Source organism: Coregonus lavaretus (genome assembly GCF_964263955.1).
Source record: "Coregonus lavaretus genome assembly, chromosome: 2".
Lineage (NCBI taxonomy): Eukaryota > Metazoa > Chordata > Actinopteri > Salmoniformes > Salmonidae > Coregonus > Coregonus lavaretus.
The window spans coordinates 26,663,800-26,685,178 of NC_139989.1; positions in this window are offsets into that span (position 1 = coordinate 26,663,800).

Below are 21,379 nucleotides of genomic sequence, written 5' to 3' on the forward strand. Positions count from 1 at the left end.
CGTGATATTTGCATTTCTACGGAGTAACCCTTCAATTGCTCTCCACTAATTCCTCCGCTAAAGCCCATCCCAAGTTGAGCCGTCATCCCAGTGATCAGCATCCCACCCACGTCCCTCCGTATCCCTAAGGCCCCGAGAGGCCAGGACCCATCCATCAAAAACAGCACACAGTGCCACCCACAAAACAGAAGCAGATTAACCGCCAAAAGCATTTCCAATGCTTTCACCTCTATATATCTATATAACTATTTTTTTTTAAATTATGCATATCCTATTTTCCATCATTATCAATTCATATGCGTAATAATGTCGGCAGTTCACGCGTAGGATTCTAACATATAACCCGGATTGCCATTTTATTACATTTAATTCATTGACAAGCAATTATTATCCTAGCAAATAATTCCCGTGGTCCATCCCATACCCCCCCCCCCTCCCCCCCAACATCCCCACCCCCCCACAACAGATGCCAGACAAGCACACACGCACATACTCACATACTCCAACACACTCAACCCCCCTCCTCCACAATCCACCATAAAATCAGATACTCAACGGCTGTTATATCCCAGAGCCCAACTCGAGAAATAACTTGATTTACGAGTGCACATACAGACCTCTACATGCTTTGTAAGTAGGAAAACCTGCAAAATCGGCAGTGTATCAAATACTTGTTCTCCCCACTGTAGGAGTTGTTAAAACATGCTAATAACGGTCCTCTGAGTATATCAAAAAAGGTTTGGTATACCTCGACTGGTATGCCATCCAACCCTGGAGTCTTTAATTGCATCCAGAAGTTCCTCCTCTGTAATTTCACCTTCACATTAGTCTTTCTGTATGGCTGTTCTTTTTACATTATTACTGAAACAGGATACAAGTGGGAAATATAAAGATCCAGTCCATTCAAAAAATTGGAGGCCCCTTACACTTCATTGTTGTGATGCAAAAGTGAAAGGAACTTGTCTGTCGGCCCTGCATTAAAGAACATAATTGGTTAAAGAAAACTGTGATAAATAAAAAAGTATACCAGTTTCATTTAAGGACCAAAGGATTGACAGCTGTACCGTATAGATTGCAAAAATTTGGGAAGAGATTTTTGACTTACCGATTCCATGGCATAGTGTTTATGAACTGATACGCAAAACGACTCCGGATTGAAAACTTTGAATTTTTCAATTTAAATTATTATACAAAATTCTTGCTACCAATAGAATGTTATTTATATGGGGGATACAATCTTCCCATCCAACTTGAAGGAGCTGGAGCAGTTTTGCCTTGAAGAATTGGCAAAAATACCAGTGGCTAGATGTGCCAAGCTTATAGATACATACCCCAAGAGACTTGTAGCTGTAATTGCTGCAGAAGGTGGCTCTACAAAGTATTGACTTTGGGAGGGGGTGAATAGTTATGCACGCTCAAGTTCTTATTTTTTTTCTTATTTTGGGGGTAGGCATGATGTGTAAATCAAATTATACAAACCCCCCCCCAAAATCAATTTTAATTCCAGGTTGTAAGGCAACAAAATTGGAAAAATGCCAAGGGAGGTGAATACTTTAGCAACCCACTGTAGGTTATAGGTTGAGAGCTTTTGTGAAAGAGCACAGTTAGAAAGATATGGCATATAGAAGCAAACCGGATGGACATCATGAAAATGATCGGAGAGGTTGAAGGTAGAGGAAGTTCAGGAGTAAAAACAAAAAAAATAGAATTATTGTAAGATTGACTGTGTCCATAAAATGTATATAGTATGTATAAGCTGGAAGTAGAGGCCTAAGTGTTGTTGTTCACTAGTTTACTCCAATTAGGGAAGGGGTGGTGGGGTTGGAAAGTAATAAAGGGAAATATATATTTTTAAATGTTATGTATATACAGTTGAAGTCGGAAGTTTACATACACTTTGGTTGGAGTCATTAAAACTTGTTTTTCAACCACTCCACACATTTCTTGTTAACAAACTATAGTTTTGGCAAGTCGGTTAGGACATCTAGTTTGTGCATGACACAAGTAATTTTTCCAATAATTGTTTACATACAGATTATTTCACTTATAATTCACAGTATCACAATTCCAGTGGGTCAGAAGTTTACATACACTAAGTTGACTGTGCCTTTAAACAGCTTGGAAAATTCCAGAAAATTATGTCATGGCTTTAGAAGCTTCTGATAGGCTAATTGACATCATTTGATGTGTACATTTTACATTTGAGTCATTTAGCAGACGCTATTATCCAGAGCGACTTACAGTTAGTAATTGCATACATTTTTCATACTGGCCCCCCCATGGGAATCGAAACCACAACCCTGGCGTTGCAAGCGCCATGCTCTACCAACTGAGCTACAGGAGGCTGTTGATGTATTTCAAGGCCTACCTTCCAACTCAGTGCCTCTTTGCTTGACCTCATGGGAAAATCAAAAGAAATCAGCTAAGACCTCAGGAAAAAAATGGTAGACCTCCACAAATCTGGTTCATCCTTGGGAGCAATTTCCAAATGCCTGAAGGTACCACGTTCATCTGTACAAACAATAATACGCAAGTATAAATATCATGGGACCACGCAGCCGTTATACCGCTCAGAAAGGAGACACGTTCTGTCTCCTAGAGATGAACGTACTTTGGTGCGAAAAGTGCAAATCAATCCCAGAACAACAGCAAAGGACCTTGTGAAGATGCTGGAGGAAACAGGTACAAAGTATCTATATCCACAGTAAAACGAGTCCTATATCGACATAACCTGAAAGGCCGCTCAGCAAGGAAGTAGCCACTGCTCCAAAACCGCCATAAACAAGCCAGAATATGGTTTGCAACTGCACATGGGGACAAAGACCGTACTTTTTGGAGAAATGTCTTCTGGTCTGATGAAACAAAAATAGAACTGTTTGGCCATAATGACCATCGTTATGTTTGGAGGAAAAAGGGGGTTGCTTGCAAGACGAAGAACACCATCCCAACCGTGAAGCACGGGGGTGGCAGCATCATGCTGTGGGGGTGCTTTGCTGCAGGAGGGACTGGTGCACTTCACAAAATAGATGGCATCATGGGGAAGTAAAATTATGTGGATATATTGAAGCAAAATCTCAAGACATCAGTCAGGAAGTTAAAGCTTGGTCGCAAATGGGTCTTCCAAATGAACAATGACCCCACGCATACTTCCAAAGTTGTGGCAAAATGGCTTAAGGACAACAAAGTCAAGGTATTGGAGTGGTCATCACAAAGCCCTGACCTCAAACCTACAGAAAATGTGTGGGCAGAACTGAAAAAGCGTGTGCGAGCAAGGAGGCCTACAAATCTGACTCAGTTACACCAGCTCTGTCACGAGGAATGGGCCAAAATTCACCCAACTTATTGTGGGAAGCTTGTGGAAGGCTACCCGAAACGTTTGACCCAAGTTAAACAATTTAAAGGCAATGCTACCAAATACTAATTGAGTGTTTGTAAACTTCTGACCCACTGGGAATGTGATGAAAGAAATAAAAGCTGAAATAAATCATTCTCTCTACTATTATTCTGACATTTCACATTCTTAAAATAAAGTGGTGATCATAACTGACCTACGACAGGGAATCTTTACTAGGATTAAATGTCAGGAATTGTGAAAAACTGAGTTTAAATATATTTGGCTAAGGTGTATGTAAACTTCCGACTTCAACTGTATTTGTATGTATATGTATATGTATGTATGTGTATATGTACGTGTATGTATGTGTATATGTATGTGTTTGTATATATATATATTTGCGAGAAGAAAAAAAAACATATGGGGGACTGGAAGTGATGCAGACAATTACATTGTTGGAAGTTACAATCTATCTGCAATATTAAAGCTTATCTACTCCCAAAAAATACAATAATACAAATTTTAAATAAAAAAGACTTGAAAATGTCTGTCTAGCAACGATCAACAACCAACTTGACAGAGCTTGAAGAATTAAAAAAATATTTTACAATCCAGGTGTACAAAGCTCTTAGAGACTCACCCAGAAAGACTCACAGCTGTAATCACTGCCAAAGGTGATTCTAGCATGTATTGACTCAGGGGCTTGAATACTTATGTAATCAAGATATATTAGTGTTTTATTTTGTGTAGATTGTTGACAAAAAATGACAATTAAATGAATTTTAATCCAACTTTGTAAGACAACAAAATGTGGAAAAAGTCAAGGGGTGTGAATATTTTATGAATGCACTGTACATACACACACAGCTGCAGGAAATGGCATCTAGGATTTTGATACTAGCAACCCTCTGTTTGTCAGTTCACTTCGCGCCAAATTGTTCCGGTCAGACGTGGGATTCGAACTGGCAACCGTTGCTGGCTCACCTCTCTAACCGCTAGGCTACCTGCCACCCATACTCTCATACTCCCATGACTTAATTAAAGCCATTTGTTTAACATTGGCTCGCACAGTTAAGCAATAAGGCATGCCAACCAATGGATTTCTGTGAATAACACACGTCTAGGGATGACAACAGGGGGTTCGTAACTTACAAGCAACCGAAAGATCAGATTTATTACAGCATCCACAGTATATAGAGCCACCTACAATAACACTCTCCCTGTGCTTTGTGTACTCACTGTACTGAATACTGCATATGTGATCCATTGTAGATGATACAATGCGTATGTTCTTGAAGTAGGGTTGCTGTATTGCTGTTTGGCCATACAGTGTGTTAGCTGTGATGATAATATTAGAATGTGTCCTTTTAAAGTGGTGTAGTTAGTGGTCATACGGTGGGAGTGTATTATGATATTAGAGTGTGTGCTTTGCTGATACGCTGGCCATACAGTGTATTAGATGATATTAGAGTGTGTGTTATGCTGGTTGGCCATACAGTGTATTAGCTTTGATGAGGATGCAACGAAGGGCTCGTGGCATTGAGGTTATACATTGAATCAGCATCTCCTGGGCCATACGATGACAGATAAACCTTTAACCAGCGTGATGCATCTTCATTAAAGGCCCCACTTACTAACTCCACTGCAACCTGCCAACCGCACAGCCTGCCAGTGTTGTATTTAGTGATTAAGGGCAGGATTCAATTCACGGTAAACGCTGCATATGTCAGCTCAATTGGAAATGACCTTTACGTTTTTTATGCGGATCTTCTTTGATACTTCCGCGATACGGATTAAATCCAGCACTAAACATAGTGTAAACAAAATGGCATGATGAAATTTACATTTTAGTCATTTAGCAGATGCTCTTATCCAGAGCGACTTACAGGAGCAATTAGGGTTAATTGCCTTGCTCAAGGGCACATCGACAGATTTTTCACCTAGTCGGCTCGGGGATTAGAACCAGCGACCTTTTGGTTACTGTCACAACGCTCTTAACCACTAAGCTACCTGCCGCCCATGACAAAAGTGACAAAACATAGTGAGAAGAGAAGAGAGGAGAAGAGATAAAGCACCAAATAAATCAATTTGGGAAAACAGCCAGGGAATGTCACTAGATTGTGCAGGCAAAATGTAAACATCAATCATCAATCTTGATTAGACAATTACATGCTAACATGTTAATTTACGCGAGATTTAATGACATGCTGTAGCTAACAGTAGTGCAAAGTTGTTGTAGCTAAGCTCCTGTGGATGGAAGATGGTGAAATGTGACGGCATAAGCTTTGAGGAAGGGGAGTGTGAGGGGGAATAAACCCTGATGAGGATGTAACTTAGGAGGTGTCCGAAATGGCACTCTATTCCCTATATAGTGCGCTACTTTTTACCAGGGCCCAAAGGGCCTACCATTGGGCTCTGGTCAAAATTAGTGCACTTTATAGGGAATAGGGTGCTATTTGTCATACGAGGGTGCTATTTGTGATACGACCCTAGTCTCACTTTCCATTAGCAAGATTAAAGAACATCAGATCACCTGCCTGAATGAGTGTGGGTTGATCAAGGAAATATCCCAGTGTCAGATGCTTTTCTTCAGACAGAGTTATCTCCAATGACGGTACCGTCCCCCTCTCTGATCTTCCTGCTGTATTTTGTGATTGACATTTTACATATCTGCTCGGCTGACTAATGCTCAGTAGCAGCCATCTCAAGCGAGGCAGGAAGGTCAGTGGTATTTGTTGCTCTGTTCCACGGCCACCTGGAACCTCATACAGCATGAAGGGAGAGAAACGTATTTAAAGAAAAACAATAACAACAACAACAAGAGAAAGGCTGAGGCTGCATCCATAATGGCACCCTATTCTCTGCATAGTGCACTACTTTTGACCTGGGCCCGGAGGTCCTTTCCTCTTTTGTCCTCAATTTCTCCTCTGTTGTTCAAGCAAGCAAGGGAGTGGCCGATGAAATCACATCTGACCATCAGACCAACTCCTTGCATGGCCTACTCCTTGAAGTTTGCAGTTGTCCCAAAAAAACTATTTGGTAGCACTTTATAATAACTCCACGTAATAAAGCATTTAGAATGGATTAGTAAATACTTTAATCATTACTCCATTCACAAGATGTTAAATATAGGTCCTTATAAACCACTTACTAATCATTAATTAAGTATTTTTGCGTGGCCTCATCTAGTGTGTGGACATGCACAATATGGAGGAAATCCCGGTTTTCCAACTCTCACACGGTGGAGCCGTCACTGGCTGACCACCTCCACCCCACACGCCATGCTACTAACACTGCCGGTACTTCCCTCCCTGGAAAGATGAAGCGCTTTTAAAATGTCTATATATTCCATAAGACGTACAAAGCCTCTTCCCAGTCAATCAGAGCACTTAAATTTACCTCTATATTGATGGCTTACCAGGGCCGAGTTTACTGGGAGGAGGAGGAAAAAGCAACTGGATTGGATAACCTGAATCCAGATGGCTTTGGATGAGATCTGTATGATTTACAGAAACTGAGCCCTCTTTTCCTCCCTCAGTGCCATCCAAGGCTGTGGTTCGCACCATGAGGCCTGGCGTTGGTGGGAAAGAGGGCACTTTGGTTAAGTTTGTCCAGCTTAACAGAAAAAATAAAAAAGTGGGACCTCCTGGATTGGCCACTGTGGACGACCCCAAGGAATTGTTCAAGCCCTGTGGGCAGGCCTGTTGGGACACTGCAACTCGCCCCAGCCTTACAGTGGGGGAAGAGGCAACAAGCTGGCCTTAGGGAACCAAAAAACCCCCGGCGACACAGCATTTTTAATTTAATTTGTATTAGGGATTCCCCATTAGCTGATGCCATAAAGTCCAGCTAATCATCCTGGGGTCCAACACAGAACTTAAAAGACATTAAAAACAATTACATTTACATTACAAAACATTTAACAAGTAGACATTACAGACAATTAAAATACATCAAATAAAATAAAATGTTATTTTGTCACATGGCTTTCGTAAACAACCGGTGTAGGACTAACAGTGGAAATGTTTACATGTTTACTTACGGGGCCCTTCACGACAAATGCAGAGAGAAAAAAAGAGAAATAATATAAAAAATTATAACACGTGGAATAAATACACAATGAGTAACGAAAACTTGGCTATATACACGGGGTGCCAGTGCTGAGTCAATGTGCAGGGGTACGAGGTAATTGAGGTAGATATGTACATATAGGTAGGGATAAAGTGACTAGGCAACAGGATAGAAATTAAACAGTAGCAACAGCATATAGTACCAGTCAAAAGTTTGGACACCTACTCATTCAAGGGTTTTTCTTTATTTTTACTATTTTCTACATAGTAGAATAATATTGAAGACATCAAAACTATGAAATAACACATATAGAATCATGTAGTAACCAAAAAAGTGTTAAACAAATCAAAATATATTTGAGATTTGAGATTCTTCAAATAGCCACCCTTTGCCTTGATGACAGTTTTGCACACTCTTGACATTCTCTCAAGCAGCTTCACTTGGAATGCTATTCCAACAGTATTGAAGGAGTTCCCACATATGCTGAGCAGTAGTTGGCTGCTTTTCCTACACTCTGCCGTCCGACTCATCCCAAACCATCTCAATTGGGTTGAGGTCAGGGGATTGTGGAGGCCAGATCATCTGATGCAGCACTCCATCACTCTCCTTCTTGGTAAAATAGCCCTTACACACCCTGGAGGTGTGTTGGGTCATTGTCCTATTGAAAAACAAATTATAGTCCCACTAAGCCCAAACCAGATGGGATGGCGTATCGCTGCGGAATGCTGTGGTAGCCATGCTGGTTAAGTGTGCCTTGAATTCTAAATAAATCACAGAGAGTGTCACCAGCAACGCACCCCCACACCATAACACCTCCTCCTCCATGCTTTACGGTGGGAACTACACATACGGAGATCATCCGTTCACCCACACCGTGTCTCCAAAGATACAGCGGTTGGAACCAAAAATCTCCAATTTGGACTCCAGACCAAAGGACACATTTTCACTGGTCTAATGTCCATTGCTCATTTTTATTGGCCCAAGCAGGTCTCTATTTATTATTGGTGTCCTTTAGTAGTGGTTTCTTTGCAGCAATTCGACCATGAAGGCCTGATTCACACAGTCTCCTCTGAACAGTTGATGTTGAGATGTGTCTGTGACTTGAACTCTGTGAAGCATTTATTTGGGCTGCAATTTCTGAGGCTGGTAACTCTAATGAACTTATACTCTGCAGCAGAGGTAACTCTGGGTCTTCCAATCCTGTGGCGGTCCTCATGACAGCCAGTTTCATCATAGCGCTTGATGGTTTTTGCGACTGCATTTGAAGAAACTTTCAAAGTTCTTGACATTTTCTGTATTGACCTTCATGTCTTAAAGTAATGATGGACTGTCGTTTCTCTTTGCTTATTTGAGCTGTTCTTGCCATAATATGGACTTGGTCTTTTACCAAATAGGTCTTCTTCTGTATAGCCCCCCTACCTTGTCACAACACAACTGATTGGCTCAAACGCGTTAAGAAGGAAAGAAATTCCACAAATTAACATTTAAGAAGGCATACCTGTTAATTGAAATGCATTCCAGGTGACTACCTCATGAAGCTGGTTGAGAGAATGCCAAGAGTGTGCAAAGCTGTAATCAAGGCAAAGGGTGGCTATTTGAATTTTTTGGTTACTACATGATTCCATATGTGTTATTTAATAGTTTTGATGTCTTCACTATTATTCTACAATGTAAAAAATAGTAAAAATGGACCATGTTAAGTCCTTAGTGATGTGGACAATGAGGAACTTAAAGCTCTTGACTCGCTTGACACACTGCAAGGTCACTGACCTCCTCCCTATAGGCTATCTCATCATCATCGACGATCAGGCCAACCACCATTGTGTCCTTAGTAAACTTAATGATGGTGTTAGAGTCGTTCGCAGCCACGCAGTCGTGGGTGAACACGGAGTACAGAAGGGGACTAAGCATGCTGCCCTGAGAGTCCCACATGTTGAGGGTCAGCATGGCGGATGCGCTGTTGCCTACCTTCACCACCTGAGGGTGGCCCGTCAGAAAGTCCAGGATCCAGTTGCAGAGGGAGGGGTTCAGTCCTAGGGTCCTGAGCTTAGTGATGAGCTTGGAGGGCACTATGTTGTTGAATGCTGAGCTATAGTCAATGAACAGCATTCTCCCGTAGGTGTTCCTCTTGTCCATGTGGGACAGGGCAGTGTGGAGTGCAATAGAGATTGCGTCATCTGTGGATCTCTTGGGGCGGTATGCGAATTGGAGTGGGTCCAGGGTATCTGGGATGATGGTGTTGATGTGAGCAATTACCAGCCTTTTAAAGCATTTCATGGCTACAGATGTTAGTGCTACGGGGCGATAGTAATTGGCGTTCTTGTGCACAGGGACTATGGTGGTCTGCTTGAAACATGTAGATATTACAGACCGGGTCAGGGAGAGGTTGGAAATGTCAGTGAAGACACTTGCTAGCTGGTCAGCGCATGCTCTGATTATGTGTCCTCATAATCCATCTGGCCCTGCGGCCTTCTTAATGTTAACCTGTTTAAAGATCTTACTCACATCTGCTATGGAGAGTGAGATCACACAGTCGTCCAGAACAACTGGTGCTCTCATGCAGGGTTCAGTGTTGCTTGCCTCGAAGTGAACATAGATTAAATGTATCTCCTCTGGTAAACTTGCGTCACTGGGCTGGGTTTCCCTTTGTAATCCATGATAGTTTGCAAGCCCTGCCACATCCAACGAGCGTCAGAGCCGGCATAGTAGGATTTGATCTTAGTCTTCTATTCACGTTTTGACTGTTTCATGGCTCGTCTGAGGTCATAGTGGGATTTCTTATAAGCGTCCAGATTAGTGACCCACACCTTGAAAGCGGCAGCTCTAGCCTTTAGCTCAGATGCTACCTGTAATCCATGGCTTCTGGTTGAGATACAGTGCATTTGGAAAGGATTCAGACCCCTTGAATTTTTCCACATTGTGTTATGTTACAGCCTTATTCTACGGATCTAATGGATTAGATTGTTTTTTCCCCTCATTAATCTACACACAATTCCCCATAATGAGTTTTTTTCTGAACTTTTAGCAAATGTATTAACAATAAAAAACGGAAATATCACATTTACATAAGTATTCAGACCCTTTACTCAGTACTTTGTTGAAACACCTTTGTCAGCGATTACAGCCTCAAGTCTTCTTGGGTATGACGCTACAAGCTTGGCAAACCTGTATTTGGGGAGTTTCTCCCATTCTTCTCTTCAGATTCTCTCAAGCTCTGTCAGGCTGGATGGGGAGCGTCGCTATACAGCTATTTTCAGGTCTCTCCAGAGATGTTCGATTGGGTTCAAGTCTGGGCGTTGTCTTGGCTGTGTGCTTAGGGTCATTGTCCTGTTGGAAGGTGAACCTTCACCCCAGTCTGAGGTCCTGAGTGCTCTGGAGCAGGTATTCATCAAGGATCTCTCTGTACTTCGCCCCGTTCATCTTTCCCTCGATCCTGACTAGTCTCCCAGTCCCTGCCACTGAAAAACATCCCCACAGCCACCACCATGCTCCACCATGCTTCACCATAGGGATGGTGCCACGTTTACTCCAGACATGACGCTTGGCATTCAGGCCAAAGTGTTCAATCTTGGTTTCATCTGACCAGAGAATCTTGTTTCTCATGGTCTGAGAGTCTTTTAGGTGCCTTTTGCCAAACTCCAAGCGGGCTGTCATGTGCCTTTTACTGAGGAGTGGCTTCCGTCTGGCCACTTTACCATAAAGGCCTGATTGGTGGAGTGCTGCAGAGATGGTTGTCCTTCTGGAAGGTTCTCCCATCTCCAAAGAGGAACTCTGGAGCTCGGTCAGAGTGACCATCGGGTTCTTGGTCACCTCCCTGACCAAGGCCCTTCTCCCCCGATTGCTCAGTTTGGCTGGGCGGCCAGCTCTAGGACCTCATGGCTTAGTTTTTGCTCAGACATGCACTGTCAACTGTTGGACCTTATATACAGTGAGGGAAAAAAGTTTTGATCCCCTGCTGATTTTGTAAGTTTGCCCACTGACAAAGACATGATCAGTCTATAATTTTAATGGTAGGTTTATTTGAACAGTGAGAGACAGAATAACAAACAAAAATCCAGAAAAACGCATGTCAAAAATGTTATAAATTGATTTTCATTTTAATGAGGGAAATAAGTATTTGACCCCTCTGCAAAACATGACTTAGTACTTGGTGGTAAAACCCTTGTTGGCAATCACAGAGGTCAGACGTTTCTTGTAGTTGGCCACCAGGTTTGCACACATCTCAGGAGGTATTTTGTCCCACTCCTCTTTGCAGATCTTCTCCAAGTCATTAAGGTTTCGAGGCTGACGTTTGGCAACTCGAACCTTCAGCTCCTTCCACAGATTTTCTATAGGATTAAGGTCTGGAGACTGACTAGGCCACTCCAGGATCTTAATGTGCTTCTTCTTGAGCCACTCCTTTGTTGCCTTGGCCGTGTGTTTTGGGTCATTGTCATGCTGAAATACCCATCCATGACCCATTTTCAATGCCCTGGCTGAGGGAAGGAGGTTCTCACCCAAGATTTGACGGTACATGGCGCCGTCCATTGTCCCTTTGATGCGGTGAAGTTGTCCTGTCCCCTTAGCAGAAAAACACCCCCAAAGCATAATGTTTCCACCTCCATGTTTGACGGTGGGGATGGTGTTCTTGGGGTCATAGGCAGCATTCCTCTTCCTTCAAACACGGCGACTTGAGTTGATGCCAATGACCTCGATTTTGGTCTCATCTGACCACAACACTTTAACCCAGTTCTCCTCTGAATCATTCAGATGTTCATTGGCAAACTTCAGAGGGGCCTGTATATGTCCTTTCTTGAGCAGGGGGACCTTGCGGACGCTGCAGGATTTCAGTCCTTCACGGCATAGTGGTTACCAATTGTTTTCTTGGTGACTATGGTCCCAGCTGCCTTGAGATCATTGACAAGATCCTCCCGTGTAGTTCTGGGCTGATTCCTCACTGTTCTCATGATCATTGCAACTCCACGAGGTGAGATCTTGCATGGAGCCCCAGGCCGAGGGAGATTGACAGTTATTTTGTGTTTCTTCCATTTGCGAATAATCGCACAAACTGTTGTCACCTTCTCACCAAGCTGCTTGGCGATGGTCTTGTAGCCCATTCCAGCCTTGTGTAGGTCTACAATCTTGTCCCTGACATCCTTGGAGAGCTCTTTGGTCTTGGCCATTGTGGAGAGTTTGGAATCTGATTGATTGATTGCTTCTTGTGGACAGGTGTCTTTTATATAGGTAACAAACTGAGATTAGGAGCACTCCCTTTAAGAGTGAGCTCCTAATCTCAGCTCGTTACCTGTATAAAAGACACCTGGGAGCCAGAAATCTTTCTGATTGAGAGGGGGTCAAATACTTATTTCCCTCATTAAAATGCAAATCAATGTATAACATTTTTGACATGCGTTTTCCTGGATTTTTTTGTTGTTGTTATTCTGTCTCTCACTGTTCAAATAAACCTACTATTAAAATTATAGACTGATAATTTCTTTGTCAGTGGGCAAACGTACAAAATCAGCAGGGGATCAAATACTTTTTTCCCTCACTGTAGATAGGTGTGTGTCTTTCCAAATCATGTCCAATCAATTGAATTTACCACAGGTGGACTCCAATCAAGTTGTAGAAACATCTCAATGATGATCAATGGAAACAGGATGCACCTGAGCTCAATTTTGAGTCTCATAGCTAAGGGTCTGAATACTTACAGTTGAAGTCGGAAGTTTACATACACTTAGGTTGTATACACAAACTCGTTTTTCAACCACTCCACAAATGTCTTGTTAACAAACTATAGTTTTGGCAAGTCGGTTAGGACATCTACTTTGTGCATGACACAAGTAATTTTTCCAAAAATTGTTTACAAACAGATTATTTCACATATAATTCACTGTATCACAATTCCAGTGGGTCAGAAGTTTACATGCACTAAGTTGACTGTGCCTTTAAAAAGCTTGGAAAATTCCAGAAAATGATGTCATGGCTTTAGAAGCTTCTGATAGACTAATTGACATTATTTGAGTCAATTGGAGGTGTACCTGTGGATGTATTTCAAGGCCTACCTTCAAACTCAGTGCCTCTTTGCTTGACATCATGGGAAAATCAAAAGAAATCAGCCAAGACCTCAGACATTTCTGGTTCATCCTTGGGAGCAATTTCCAAATGCCTGAAGGTACCACGTTCATCTGTATAATCAATAGTATGCAAGTATAAACACCATGGGACCACGCAGCCGTCATACCGCTCAGGAAGGAGACGCGTTCTGTCTCCTAGAGATGAACGTACTTTGGTGCGAAAAGTGCAAATCAATCCCAGAACAACAGCAAAGGACCTTGTGAAGATGCTGGAGGAAACAGGTACAAAGTATCTATTTCCACAGTAAAACGAGTCCTATATCGACATAACCTGAAAGGCCGCTCAGCAAGGAAGAAGCCACTGCTCCAAAACCACCATAAAAAAGCCAGACTATGGTTTGCAACTGCACATGGGGACAAAGATCGTACTTTTTGGAGAAATGTCCTCTGGTCTGATGAAACAAAAATAGAACTGTTTGGCCATAATGACCATCGTTATGTTTGGAGGAAAAAAGGGGGTTGCTTGCAAGCCAAAGAACACCATCCCAACGTGAAGCACGGGGGTGGCAGCATCATGCTGTGGGGGTGCTTTGCTGCAGGAGGGATATTTCAACACATCAGTCAGGAAATTAAAGCTTGGTCGCAAATGGGTCTTCCAAATGGACAATGACCCCAAGCATACTTCCAAAGTTGTGGCAAAATGGCTTAAGGACAACAAAGTAAAGGTATTGGAGTGGCCATCACAAAGCCCTGACCTCAATCCTATAGAACATCTGTGGGCAGAACTGAAAAAGCATGTGCGAGCAAGGAGGCCTACAAACCTGACTCAGTTACACCAGCTCTGTCAGGAGTAATGGGCCAAAATTCACCCAACTTATTGTGGGAAGCTTGTGGAAGGCTACCCGAAACGTTTGACCCAAGTTAAACAATTTAACGGCAATGCTACCAAATACTAACTGAGTGTATGGAAACTTCTGACCCACTGGGAATGTGATGAAAGAAATAAAAGCTGAAATAAATAATTCTCTCTACTATTATTCTGACATTTCACAATCTTAAAATGAAGTGGTGATCCTAACTGACCTAAGACAGTGCATTTTTACTAGGGTTAAATGTCAGGAATTGTGAAAAACTGAGTTTAAATATATTTGGCTAAGGTGTATGTAAACATTGATGAGGGAACATTTATATTTAATCCATTTTAGAATAAGGCTGTAAAGTAACAAAATATTGAAAAAGGGAAGGGGTCTAAATACTTTCCGAATGCGCTGTATGTACCTACGGTCACAGTGGGGACGACGTCGTCGATGGCCTTATTAATGAAGCCGGTGACTGATGTGGTATACTCCTCAATGTTATCGGATTAATCCCGGAACATATTCCAGTCTTAGCTAGCGAAACAGTCCTGTAGCTTAGCATCCGCTTCATCGGAACACTTCCGTATTAAGTGTGTCACTAGTACTTCCTGTTTGAGATTTTTTTTAAATTAATAATATTCCAATAACCCTGGGCAGTGATTGGGGACATTGCACTGTGTAGGGTGCCATCTTTCGGATGGGACGTTAAACGGGTGTCCTGACTCTCTGTGGTCACTAAAGATCCCATGGGACTTATCGTAAGAGTAGGGTTGTTAACCCTGGTGTCCTGGCCAAATTCCATACCATCATGGCCACTTAATCATCCCCAGCTTCCAATTGGCTCATTCTTCCCCCATGCTCTCCCCTGTAACTATTCCCCAGTTCGTTGCTGTAAATGAGAATGTGTTTTTAATCAAAACAAGGGTAATCTTTTTTATTTTATGAGTTTTTGCTTGTAAGCAGGAATCAGGAGGATAGAGTTATAGTCAGATTTGCCAAATGGAGCAGAGGGAGAGCTTTGTATGTGTTTCTGTGTATGGAGTAAAGGTGATCTAGAGTTTTTTCACCTCTACTTGCACAGGTGACATGCTGGTAAAAATGAGGTAAGACGGATTTCACTTTCTCTGCATTTAAATCACCGGCCACCAGGAGCGCCTCCTCTGGATGTGATTTTAAAAAATTGTTTGCTCATGGCCCTATACAGCTTGTTAAGTGTGGTCTTATTGCCATCATCGGTTTGTGGTAGTAAATAGACAGCTACAAAAAAATATAGATGAAAACTTTCTTGGTAAACAGTATGGTCTGCAGCTTATCATGAGGTATTCTAACTCAGGCGAGCAAAGCCTGGTCCGGAATGAGCAGTACATCCAAAGCTGCTGACTCACTGAAGTAGAACTCTTCATCGAAATCGAGGTTAGTGATCGCTGTTCTGAGGTCCAGAAGTTGTTTTCAGTCATAGGAAATTAGGGCGGAAATATTATGTACAAAAAAAGTAAAGACCAGTATAAAAAAACACAAAATAACAGAATTGGTCAGGAGCCCGTAAGACGGCAGTTATCCACTGTAGCGCAATCTCATCTCACCTGACAGGTAATACATTAAACATTTGATTTCTATGATTTTGTTTTGCTTTTAGTGTATTGATGTGAATATTGATGTGTATAGTGTACAGTGGGGAAAAAAAGTATTTAGTCAGCCACCAATTGTGCATGTTCTCCCACTTAAAAAGATGAGAGAGGCATGTAATTTTCATCATAGGTACACGTCAACTATGACAGACAAATTGAGAAAAATAAATCCAGAAAATCACATTGTAGGATTTTTTATGAATTTATTTGCAAATTATGGTGGAAAATAAGTATTTGGTCACCTACAAACAAGCAAGATTTCTGGCTCTCACAGACTTGTAACTTCTTCTTTAAGAGGCACCTCTGTCCTCCACTCGTTACCTGTATTAATGGCACCTGTTTGAACTTGTTATCAGTATAAAAGACACCTGTCCACAACCTCAAACAGTCACACTCCAAACTCCACTATGGCCAAGACCAAAGAGCTGTCAAAGGACACCAGAAACAAAATTGTAGACCTGCACCAGGCTGGGAAGACTGAATCTGCAATAGGTAAGCAGCTTGGTTTGAAGAAATCAACTGTGGGAGCAATTATTAGGAAATGGAAGACATACAAGACCACTGATAATCTCCCTCGATCTGGGGCTCCACGCAAGATCTCACCCCGTGGGGTCAAAATGATCACAAGAACGGTGAGCAAAAATCCCAGAAGGACAAAGAATGTTGAGTTGCATCCAAAGAACACCATACCTACTGTGAAGCATGGGGGTGGAAACATCATGCTTTGGGGCTGTTTTTCTGCAAAGGGACCAGGACGACTGATCCGTGTAAAGGAAAGAATGAATGGGGCCATGTATCGTGAGATTTTGAGTGAAAACCTCCTTCCATCAGCAAGGGCATTGAAGGTGAAACGTGGCTGGGTCTTTCAGCATGACAATGATCCCAAACACACCTTCCGGGCAACGAAGGAGTGGCTTCGTAAGAAGCATTTCAAGGTCCTGGAGTGGCCTAGCCAGTCTCCAGATCTCAACCCCATAAAAATCTTTGGAGGGAGTTGAAAGTCTGTGTTGCCCAGCGACAGCCCCAAAACATCACTGCTCTAGAGGAGATCTGCATGGAGGAATGGGCCAAAATACCAGCAACAGTGTGTGAAAACCTTGTGAAGACTTACAGAAAACATTTGACCTGTGTCATTGCCAACAAAGGGTATATAATAAAGTATTGAGAAACTTTTGTTATTGACCAAATACTTATTTTCCACCATAATTTGCAAATAAATTCATAAAAAATCCTACAATGTGATTTTCTGGATTTCTTTTCCTCAATTTGTCTGTCATAGTTGACGTGTACCTATGACGAAAATTACAGGCCTCTCTCATCTTTTTAAGTGGGAGAACTTGCACAATTGGTGGCTGACTAAATACTTTTTTTCCCCACTGTATATTGATGTTTGATGTGTATTGATGTGTACGCAGGGCTCATCTGAGAAAGAGACCTTGGTCTCAGCAAAACTCCTTGTCGAAATAAAGGTTCAATCAAATAAATTCAGTGGGATAATTATCTATCCATTCATATGGTCGATCACAATAGATGTTCTTTTATTGTTTTCTTGAAGGTGGATTTAGTTTTTGCCTGAGAAATGGGATTTGGTAAAAAATTCCATTCAGTGATGGCTCTGTATATTACTGTAGATTTGAGGAGATTTGTCCTTGGTCTGGGGGATATCTGATATCCTGAAATAGCCTTTCTGGTTTGGTGGTTATATTCATTGCTAGTATACACTAATTGGTAAGAAATATACTGTGGTTTCTTGAAGAATATTACGTTCCTAAAGAAAATCAAAAGACAGGATACTAATTTGGGTTCAACGGGAAGCCATGAGAGATTATGGTGCATTTGGTTGACTTTCATACAGATAGAGCAATGAAGAGCTAATCTGGCAGCCGTGTTTGAGCTTTTTAAGATCTGTTTTTGCTGCAGATGACCAGTGTGCTGGATGTTACATACTCAGAACATTTTCTTGTTATAGCAATGTCATTACCCATTTCAATTACAATGTTATCTATATATGTTTTGGAAATATTAGCCACCAATTTGTTCATGTTAACCCACTCAGACACCATTCTTAGTTCAATGCTCAGTACATCTGTTAGCTCATTATATGCTGATGCAGCGCTATACATTGTAGAGTCATCAGCATACATAACCAATCTTGCTTTATTGATTACTGAGGGTTAATCATTAGTACAGATAGAGTAGAGGAGTAGGCAGCTGTCTTGAGGAATACCACAGTGTACACTAAATCTTTACTGTTTGAAAGGCTACCATCAAAGAAAACCTTTCCTGTCATCCATACTCTTTAGCCAATCATCTGTCATTTGTGCTAAGGCTGTACTCGTAGAATGCCCTTCTCTGTATGTATGCTGAAAACCCATTATCAGACCATTACATGAGAAATAATCCTAGATTTGCACAACACACTTTTTTCCAATAATTTACTTAACACAGGCAGCAAGCTTTTAGGACCAGTGAAGGTGGATTTTCTATGCTTACACTCTAAAATATGCTGGGTTGTTTGGTTGACCAAACTGCTGGGTTGCAGGCAGTGGGTCACGTTTTTTCCCTCGTCCCGCTTGGTTCACGCAGGCGGTGGGTTCACCTCCGCTTTTCGTGAGCAAGTGGCTGGAGATGTTTTCGCTCTTGATAGCCCTCCTCACTAGAGTAGGGCCAAGACAGACCAGACACATAGCTGCTCTACTCTTTAGGATTAGGACATCCGAATAACCAGTAAGTTTCCTTATTCCTTTTAACTACACCATTTGATGGCTTACGTCATTCCGTCGGCTGCTCTCTCTTGCATGCCACGCTCTGTGACAAGGTATAGCCTATGCCTGTCGCCACTCACTAACGGTGATAACGTGCTGCCTGTTATCTGCTGCCTGCCTGCTCCCAGGTCTTCCCTTTGACACCTTTGACCACCTCCTCCCTCCGTTGACCTTAATCAAGGCACAAACTTTCTCAACCTTCAGTCAGTTGATCTACTCATGATGATTAATGATGTTGTTTTTAAATTGCTTGGTTTTTGTTGTTGTTGCTTTACAATGCTTTGTGATTTCTTTATGTAATGAATAGCTCTATAAAAGCTGAATAAATTATACATTTGTATTAATTAAGGGCGCAGTCCAAGAGGAGGAAGCATGTTTTGCAAGAAACACTATGCTCATATGCCTCGAACGCATTACGAGGTATCCCAGTTAACTGGAGCACACTCTCTGCCCTCCTGCGGTGTTATCACGCTGGGGTGCACATGACACAAACACACTGGCAAATTAACACCCTCTGAGAGCCCGCTAGACTGAAAGGGGTTTTCTCATTCTGGCAAAACGCCATTCTCAGTCCTCGCTCCTACTCTATCCTCCATGACCCGGAAACCTATAAGTGGTTGAGTGGTCGAGGAGTGTGTCAATTCGTTAGTAGGCAAACGGAAGAGTGTCCTCCCCTCCTCGATAGCCACCTTTCATCGAGGATACTCATGTGCATCCTACCACATAAGAGTTTTTAAATCTGCCACATCCCCTTCGAATCAGCTTTATTTTGTCAAAGGAGAAAAACATGTACACGTTTAAAAACAATATGCTACTTATTGTTTTATCTATAAAATATCTTGCACAACTAACTTAATTTGTTTAGATCACTTTACACATTTATTTTGGGATCCACCCCTGTAAATGTAATTTCCCTAATGACGCGCGAGTGGAGAAGGACAGTCTCATTCGAAGCGCATTTCCATCCACATTCACTCTCCTCGCCGACTCTCCTCGATTAACTTTGACCTTTTTCAAAAGGAGGCGAGAGAAGATAGAGGAGAAAGGATGCAGGAGGTGAGCAAATCTAACTGATAAAAGGCCTTAGAAGCGACAACCCTATGAGGGTTTTTGGAGACTCCAACCCTACATGGTGATAACGCACCACTAGGGGTTGAAGCACTGGCATTCCCTGTCAAGGGTGATGCCCTACGATCTTTCCTCCTCTATGCCTAGCACTCCCCACTCTAATAAGCAGAGTGAGGTAACAGGCTTATCCCTCATCTTCAAGCCTCTTGATGACCAGGGAGGCCCTGGTTGGCAGAGATCAATCTCCTGATTTACAACCAGTCCTGGTAGCTACCGTTACGCAGGGATCTTCTGACCCAACTCTGAGCATGGCCCGTGAGAGGATGAATCTGAATGCTACAGGCCTGCCAGTCAAGATCATTGAAACGATCAAGAGTGCCCCTTCTACACGCTCACAGTATGGAAACAAGTGGTGCCTTTTTGAGAGGCGGGGTGACCTAAACCGATCAATTCTGACCAATGCTCTGTATCCAAGGTTTTATGCTTTATTGCAGGACCTTTTTGGACAGAGGGAAAATCTCCACTGCCAAGGTCCGTTTAGCCGCTATCTCGGTCTGCCATACAGGCTTCGACAGTTACCAAGTTATGTCATTGATGAAAGGTGCCCTGTCAGTCCACCATTCGTGCCTACAGTTTGCCCCAGCGTTCTCCTAGGTAGCCTTGTTACCCAACCCTGCCTTTATTCCAAGGTCAGCGGCAACTATGGTTGTCTCACCTTAGAGCTTGTGGTTTTCCACCCGCCACTCTTCCCGTCTACGGAAGAGGAGCGTCTCCACCGTTTGTGTCCAGTATGCGCTTAGCATTTGCTTAGATGAAGCGAGAGTATTGCGTAAGAGCCACAACACCATGCCTGGAATTTCCCGGCAGTATCGACGGCCATGGTCGTCGATGCCCCTTTATGTTGCCTTAATGCCCCCTGAAAAATCCATGCCTTGCGGCTAAAGTGGCCGTTGTGCCCTTGAGCTGAATATAAGAATTATAATTCCCTTCTCCTGGCTGCCAATCGCCGTGCTCTGAAGCACATCTCACTCACATGGCTCTCTCAGATATCTACATTCTTATTAGCCAATGCCCGTCACGTGATCGTGTCCTTCTCACAGGCATCGCACCTCCGAAGTAGGCTACAAGAGAAGACAGACACATCAGAATTCCGAGGCGCATATTGAAGATGTTAGAAGAACTATCCACGTTTACTTTGTCAGCCAACAAAATGAGTAGGCATAACGAACAGCAAAAGCACTAGCCTATGTCAATCTACTGGTAATAGTTATAAAAGAATCCCCTTAACATTCCTATGCCTCATAAAATGACAAAAGAACGTCCAGGTTTTAAACAATTACATTTATGGTTAAATAGTTTCACAATTTTGACTGCCTCAGCTCAGATTGCAAGGTGGGTGATGTTGCAGTGCGCAACAGCCACTGGCCTTTCTCTCCTATCGAAACGAACAGTGCCTCAAATATTTAGACAGAATCAAGCTATTAGATTTTAATAATAATCCTACATTATATTTGTCAAACACGACTGGCGTTTAGCCTAAACTGTACAGATGTAATTAAAAGTCTCATTAAAGTTTGCCAGCCAGCTAATGTTAGCTAGC